Below are 8,071 nucleotides of genomic sequence, written 5' to 3' on the forward strand. Positions count from 1 at the left end.
ATCTGACAAAATGCATCTGTGGCACATAGTCAGAGCCAGACTTACTGTGTATTTTTTTCTGTTTGTTTCAGACTATTTGAAATTCTCCTTCCAGATATATGTATGTTATTTATCCTACTGGTGCACTAGCCTGAACACCTGTCATCTGGGTGTACACTGCATCTACACCCTAGATGACAAGATAAAGTGAGTGCATTTTATTTTCATTGTGCACTTATGGTTCACATTTACGTGTGAAAGCTCTAGCTTTATTATTTGGAACTTTGGCCATGTTTAATCCAAATATAAATGTAAATAATCTCAATAGTATACATATCACAGAAAATATAGAAAGGGATAAAAGGTAGCCTTTAAGGTCTTCAAAGAGCCTTTATTCATGTAATGGGGAGGTGTGGTCTGCTAGAATTACGCTGGGTTTTTTTTATAAAGGTATAACAAAACAGAGTTGCGATTCAGGTGTAATATGCAAGTACCTTCTAAGAACTTATTTTATACCTGTGTAAATGACAGATTTACTGACTGCCATGTTGACTGTATTCTATTGACACTGGTATGCAATGGAAACGCAATCGACAGAGCAAGTAATTTTGAATAGAAATGCATAATGTACTGATAAAGTTAGACGGCAATGGAACTGTCAACCATCCAGTTGCAACACGACAAACAAAATTAACATTTCTCTGCAGCAGGAAAAGAGCAGAATTTCCTGCCGTGGTGAAATTTCAGTTTTTTACTGAGCTACCACAATCTGTTATGTCGTTCACTATATTAATAGCGTGGAACTAGAACACATTAGAGGTTTCAGCTTAAAGTACCGACTGAAATAACTGTCATCAGTATTCTTTTTGCCACAGTCCTATTTGCATTTTGTGTTCTCAGCTCAAACTAATTCTGCAATGGGCAGACCACAGCCATCAGTGTCCTGCATCATAAAAACAGCGGAGTAGTAAGTGGCTATGTCAACCGGATGACAGTTCACAGTTACAGCTCACTGGCTGGCTGGCTACACTCTGACCTCTGAGGCAATGAATCACATTCACACATCGGCCATCTTGTGGCCCACTCAACAGCACTAAATGTTTAAAAATAAATAAATAAAAATGCACCAGGACATGCGTGATGTCAGGTGTGATACACTATTCGCACAAGCAAAAAACACACACATTGATCCCCCACCTATTGCTCTAGATGTACAACTAATAAATAATCCATGCTGGCAATGTCAGTCTAGAAACATAACTGTTATCTCAAGACATATCATCTCTAATGTATATGAACACCGAGGAGTTTTCTCTTTCTTACATAACAGTGAGCCTAGACACGCTCTTAGCTGTGGGCATGTGTCTATAAATGAAAGACTGTTATGTAAGCAACTGCTGCATCTCAGACCATTCCCATGGCTTGACAGTTTAGAATGACTTTGATTCAGCATCATATCAGATACATTTTACTATACTTTAGAGAGGCCTGACAGTAGATAACCACAATCAATAACTACCTCCATATTACCTCCGGCCACAGCAATGAATCTTACAGGAAAATTACAGCATATAGGATTCTACTGAAGCAAAACCTTCACACATTGACGCCCTATCCTACAGCCAGTAACAAATGCCTAAACTCCATCTGACCCCTGCTCTGGAGCAGTTTTTGTGCTGGAGGACTGACAGAATGGCTTTATGATAAGCATGTATTTAAAAAAAAAAGAAAAAAGATGAAGTGGTTACTGAATAGGAGGTTTCTTGCAGAGGATTTAATTGAATTTGGCATTTGCTGCTAACCATCAGAGACAAAAGGAAAGGCGAGCCTCCACTTCCGATCGTCCCATCTGAGAGGGAAGAGCAGCTTACAGTCACAGCCTCTGCTGGGCTTCCATCCAGTGCAAATCAGACAAGCCTTGTACTTGGGCCTCATGCAAATCAAAGCAGAGCTGGATCCTTGCTGCGAGCTGTAAATGAACAGCCAAATATTGGCTTCTAATTGAAAGCAGCAGTTGTCTATGTGCACAGGCACCCCTGCTGTGAAACAGTGGACAAACACACTGAAGGTGTACACTAAGGTTACTGCTCCATTTGTGTCCTCTTTTCCCACCATTTTCCTCCATCCATTTTTGCATTTTTTTATTAGCCATGGCTTTGTTTTCCTCTTCTAAAGACTACTATTTCAATAACATTTTATAATATTAAGATATTTTATAGTAGTAGCACTTTATGACAAACATGGCAGTCTTCAGGGTAACAATAATCTTGAACTAGATCTAAAGAAATTGTGTAAAACATAATGTGCCCGAGAGAAAATCTCATCTGCATCTTTTATTTTCTTCGTTATTCTTGATGGTAACCCTTTAACGTCTTTCCCGCTCCACCACAGGGAGAGAAACAGAGAAGAAAAATGAGTGCTTATGAAAATCCTGATGAAAATTCGGTGCATCTGTAATTGAACACAGACATACCAAGTCTTGACAAGAGAGATTCAAGCTGTGGCTGTGATAAAGGTGCTTTTGCTTTCCATTTTTCAGCCTCCATCAATCATCGCACATCATCATCACAATGACCAGGGCATCAGCCATTGCAGCTCAATAAGAACCAATCAGTGAAATGGGCAAAAATAGGAGACTGAAGATATGGCTGAAATCAAGACAGAAAACGAACACACGTATTCAAAATGAGAAAGACGGGTAAAATGAAGGAGATTATACTTTTATTCTGTGTGACACATTATGGCTCTATTTTGCCTAACTTTGAATATTCAAATGCATTCAAATATGCACATGCTCTAAGTGCAGCTGAGGAGATCGTTTTGAAGTCAGAAAGCAGCATTGACTAATGGTAGCAAACAGGGCAAAAAAAATAAATAAATGGTGACCTAAATTGAGAAAAGGCAACTTACAATTTAACTGCTTTGCCAATATAATTCTTATTGTATATATTGTATATCTTATTTATCTGTTCCTCTGTCTCTCCTGCTGCTTTGAGCATGTACATGACAAAAGAATTTCCCTCGGGATAAATAAAGTTATTCTTATTCTTATAAACACCTAGAAAACCCCAACTCTGGACATCATATACGCACAAATACAAACACTGTTAGTCTCTGAGCCTAAAGTTCCCAGGCAGAGCCATGTATCCAGTTTGCTCCTAAAGCAGATGAAGCCTACATTGTGCCGAGAAAGGGATCAGACTACATTTACCTTCCAAACATACACTTGACACCAGGGGAGTGGCTTCAACCGTCCACAGTTTACCCCATTGTGTAGCGATTTTGGCTTTCAGCTGGCAGAATAAGCCAGGTCAGTCATGGGACACCATGGTGCTCCATTTCCCAAATGCATGGCTATTATGTCAAGTCCAAGGGGATTCTTTATTAAATTTGCAGCATGTGAGCCCAGAAAAGACCTCATGATTTTTGTTCTATGAGCTGGAAGTTGACAAAATATTTTTAGCCAGAATTTCAAGCCTTCAACCTTTTTTTCCTTATGTTTTTATTTGCTTGCTTGTTTGTTTGTTTTTTAAATCAGCTCTGTACCATAGCTCTGCTAACACAACACGTACATACACTTCCTATTCCTCAAGCTGCATCCAACAGATATGAAATACAGCCTCAACTCAAGACAAATCCTTTCTAAAACTCATCAGAGCCTCAAGTGATGTAGTGAATGAGAGAACTCTTGCATGTGTTTAAACACTGTGCAGCTGTGGCAGCAACAGCGTGCTGTATAGATATAACGAAGGCAAATAAACTAAAGGGAATAACGCCTCGTGTTCCATTCAGCTTTAGATTACGGAAAGACAGATAAAAGATCGTTACAGATGGGAAAGGGGTACCCTTAAACTCAGTTGGGATATCTTTCTTTTTGTCCAGTTGATTGTCCCTCTGGCACTATCAGGCAAGTCTTTTTCAGAGTTACCTTGTCAACTCTCAGAGAGCCTGTCAACACCCTCTCCTCCCTTGTGTGAAGATAAAAGAGAAAAGCCAGAGAGCTACTTACTATGCCAGAGATGAGGAAAAAGATTTATAAAAGACATGGTATAGCAGATTTTTAAGACTAAAGATCAAGTTATGGTGCTCTGTGATCAAAATTTTGGATTTTTATATCTTTGGAGATATTAAGCCTTTCTTCTCAATACAAGTAATGTAATTTTTTTCTGAAAATTTTTTTTCTACCTTTGTTCCAGAGTAGCATCACTGAAAGAAAGCAACACGTTATCTGCCATGAGGCACAACAGTAAGTTCTGAGTTAAGGCACACTATGACAACTTCCATCCCTGGAGTTTGACTGAGGACTGGATTAAGACATGGAAGCAAAGCAAAAAATTAATAAAGGAGAGAACGGGGACAGCATCCCCTACTAAAGAAAAGCAAGTTTAAAAGAAATGGTTAAAGAAATACAGCGAGGCAGTTGGTGTAAACTCTTTGGCGGTGGTGGAGGCAGTGGTAGTAAGACACAAGGAGCACCAGTCAGGGAGGCTTAACCGTGCACTGGTGTCTCTCTGTCAGACCAGTTCACACTGCAGACAGAAGCAGTATTATAGAGCTGTGGGCCTGGCCAGGAAGAACAATAGCTCCTGTGTGCCGGGCCCTCTGGAGGATCCTAACAGCTGGGAGATAGGAGGGCTGCCTGTAGCTCAACTAAATGGCACGTAAGCTGGCATTACACATTGCACACACTTGCATTCATTTTTGCTCTCTCTGCCTTTCCCAGAATCTCTAGCCCACCTTCCTCCCACCACCTCCTCTCTCCTCCTCATGCCAGGCACCCATCGCTCACTTAACTCTCATCTATTCCCCTCCTTTCTCTTTCTACACACTCTTTCCTTATGACCCCTGTCATTCTACGTCCCCCTATCACCCTTCTCCTCCTCTGAGGAGAAAGACCAAAAAGAAACCCCCCAAAAAAGACAGCAGAGGAGAAAGAGATTTCTTGCTAGCATGAGAAAGCCAAAGACTGGCAGAGGATCAGAGCACTGTCAACAAATAATAGACTTCCAAAAGCCTCCACAGGAGGCTGTTCAGTCATGAGGGCCTATGAAACACATTTAAATAAAAAAAGCACAAGAAGTGCAAACTCTGATGAAATGTCATCTCTCACAGCAAAAAGTTCACAAACAGCGTAACATAAAATGGCAATAGGCTCGATTCTATTCTGAGGAGACACCTGTAGCAAAACTGAGAAACTTTTGTATATATTCATGTATCAAAGAGCGCCAATGTGAACAGAGCCCTCAACTGTGTATTTGTCACCTCGGCATGATGTTTTTCAGGACCAAAAAAGACATGCATATAACATAAAGGTCACAAAGTCGCCTGCTTTAAAAAGAAGTTGCCTCAAACTGAACTACTGCCTCTTGTCTGGACCACATCAGACATCCTTTAGGACATGTCCACTGAGGCTGAATCAGACTGGTGGTTAGGGGACAGTCTCTGGATTATGTCCTCAAGCCAGCTCTGAATCCAAACAATATGGCAAATGATCCCTGCATGATCCCTCTGAGCGCTTATGAAAGCTAGGCTATAGTTCTCAGTCATGTGATAGTTTGGAGGCCACTCCTGCAGGCTGATATATTTAACAGCTGCAATGGCCCGCAGACCATTTTGTTTTTGCCATATGCTCTTAACCTACAGATTTTTTAAAATGTTTTCAAAAGATATCCATTCATCTGGAGCAAGGGTTTGGTCTTGGTGACATTCACTGCACTACTGTAAATTTTACTCTTCTGCAGTTCAGGTCACATACAGTTGACCAGAACATGACTAAAGTAGTATTTCCCTTGAAGTTGAGCTTTTCTGCTTCTGCTCCAGCCATCATACAGGACCATCACAGATCTTCTTGGCCCATAAAGTCTTTTTCAGGTGGAGCTAGGTGGGTATTCACTGATTGTAGCCAAATGTCTTTTTTCCCTAAATTTTTTCCCTGAGCAGAAATATTTCTGATACTGACAAATAAAGCTTGTGTCAAGAAATTTACCAGGCATCTCACTAATGGTTAATGTATATATATATATATAGAAGCATTAAAAGTGTTTGATGTGGGCTAATTTGATATAACAGGGAAATATTTAAGGTCATCTGGAAAGAGTCTGTGCATCAACATCTTCTCTATTTGCATTAATTATTAATGCAGCTTCTGATCAAATCAAGGAATTAAGTCTTATTTATGCATTTCACTGAATCACAGCCAAGGCAATGTGAGTGTAGAGAGCTCTGCATTTGTTGATTTGGACAAGATGTCTAGCCTTGTAGGATAAATAGCTTCTTTCTTTTTTTTAACCTCACTATTTATTAGGGGGGGAAAAGGAATAATTATTAATTTCCTGCACATCACATGTAAACCCTAGTTTGCCTCGCTCCCGTATTTGTTATTTTAACACATTAGAGGCACACTAATCCACTGTCAGAAGCAGCATCCACAGTGGCATACATGGATTTTTATCAATAGCTCTGCAGCTGATGTTTCTAAAGGTGATTCATTCATCATCGACCACAGAGCTGAACCCACACTGTCACTACAGGCTGTTCTTACCTTTACTATTGCATTTTAAAAAGAGGCAAACCATGAAATATGCTGCTGGCCACTCAGCAGGCAATAGTTACCTGCAGCATCCAAAGACCCAACTCTTAGTTTGTCTCAACTGGACAGGCTGTGGAAAAAATATGCTCACTTTGATGAAGTGCAAAGCCCATATTAGCCGGCCTCCTGTGTATCAAAGCACATATTCGTGCTGTCACTACATATAAAAGCTGATCACTGCACAGCGGTCACAAAGCGACGATGCCCCTCGTGCCCACTTTTCTTGTTGCACTTGAAGTAGTACAAAGAAGGTTTCGGATTTCACACAGCATGATTTTCACTGGGCTGAAGGCTTACCATCCCCCCATGACTGCAAACGAAGCTGGCTGGAATAGACCCCAACCCCTGTCCTCCTCCTCTGCCTCGCAGAGGCAAATCAATGCATTCTTATAAAATTAACTGCCGGTGTCCGTGGTTCCCTTCATCACACTGTAGCAAACTGCCCACTCCACAAGCTCGCTAACAAATAAAACACACTCTACGTCTTTTTATTTATTAGTTTATCCACGTTGGGTTAATTGGGGAGCATTGCAAATATTTGCTCTCTGCTTTTCTCACTAGTGTGATATTCTTCAGACTCACTATGTCAAGACGCTGCAGCGGGATCTCATGCAGATGTGCAGCTGCAATTTATCACCCAGCGGTCCCATTACCAATTCCTCCTTTAGTCATTCAAAAATAAAAATACTACTGGTAGGCTACTTTGTGGGATTCTGACCACTTTGGTAGCCTAGCGTTGTTCTCATTGCCACATTTGTCAACTGTACACCGGGTAAACGTGGGAGTCAGTGATGGCCAGGCAGTTTTGAATTACCAAGACCGTTATTAGTCGAGCAGCTCCAGTTTAAGTCTAATGTTACAACACGGTGACTCGGTTTTATGACGATAAGTTGCTGCTGTGCTAATAGCGATAACATAACGTTACTAAAGTCCCATTTTGCAGTTAGATGATGCACTGCAGTGCAAAATTTAAAAAGAAATTATTTACCTGATACGTTTGTAAGAAGAAAAAAACCCCTCTTATTTTCTCTCCATCCTTACTGAGCAGCAGAGTGTGCCACCGTGTCCAAAAATTTAAATCCCCGAGTCGGATCCATGGTTGTACTGTCTCCGTAATCAAATGTACTCCTGCTGGAAGAGGCGGCGGCGGAGATGAATCCAGCCACTTTTTTTCCAAAGGGATTCTCTAGGCAAATGTTGATTAAATTGCCAATAAAGCTAGTCCGGTTAAGCTTACATCAGGTTTCGCGTCATAAAACCACTTTGTATTTTACCCGTATGCGACATTTGTTTTCTTTCTAAGAGAAGTAGTGTGAAATTACGTATATCCACAAGAAAACGTCCCCATTGAAATCGGTAATAATGGTACGTACCACTCTATTGTTGGGGCGCGAGAAAACGTCCCATGCTGCTGATGTGTACTCGTGGGAGGCTCGTGCTCGTTCGCGGTATTGGCTTATTATCTCAAACCGTGGTGTTGTGCTGTCCAATCGATTTCAGGGA

The 8,071-nt window shown here is 40.9% G+C and overlaps 1 protein-coding gene across 2 annotated transcripts in view; it reads right to left on the reverse strand.

Moving 5' to 3' along the window:
• The window catches only part of wasf1 (WASP family member 1), a 61,815-nt gene extending 53,794 nt beyond the window's left edge, over nt 1-8,021 (reverse strand). Inside the window, exon 1 of one of the 2 annotated variants that reach the window (XM_031727521.2) lies at nt 7,942-8,021. The gene's annotated coding sequence lies outside the window, so the exon portion shown is untranslated. The other variant, XM_031727519.2, reaches the window with a different exon arrangement.
• Nucleotides 8,022-8,071: the final 50 nt, after the last annotated feature.

Source organism: Oreochromis aureus, linkage group 15 (genome assembly GCF_013358895.1).
Source record: "Oreochromis aureus strain Israel breed Guangdong linkage group 15, ZZ_aureus, whole genome shotgun sequence".
Lineage (NCBI taxonomy): Eukaryota > Metazoa > Chordata > Actinopteri > Cichliformes > Cichlidae > Oreochromis > Oreochromis aureus.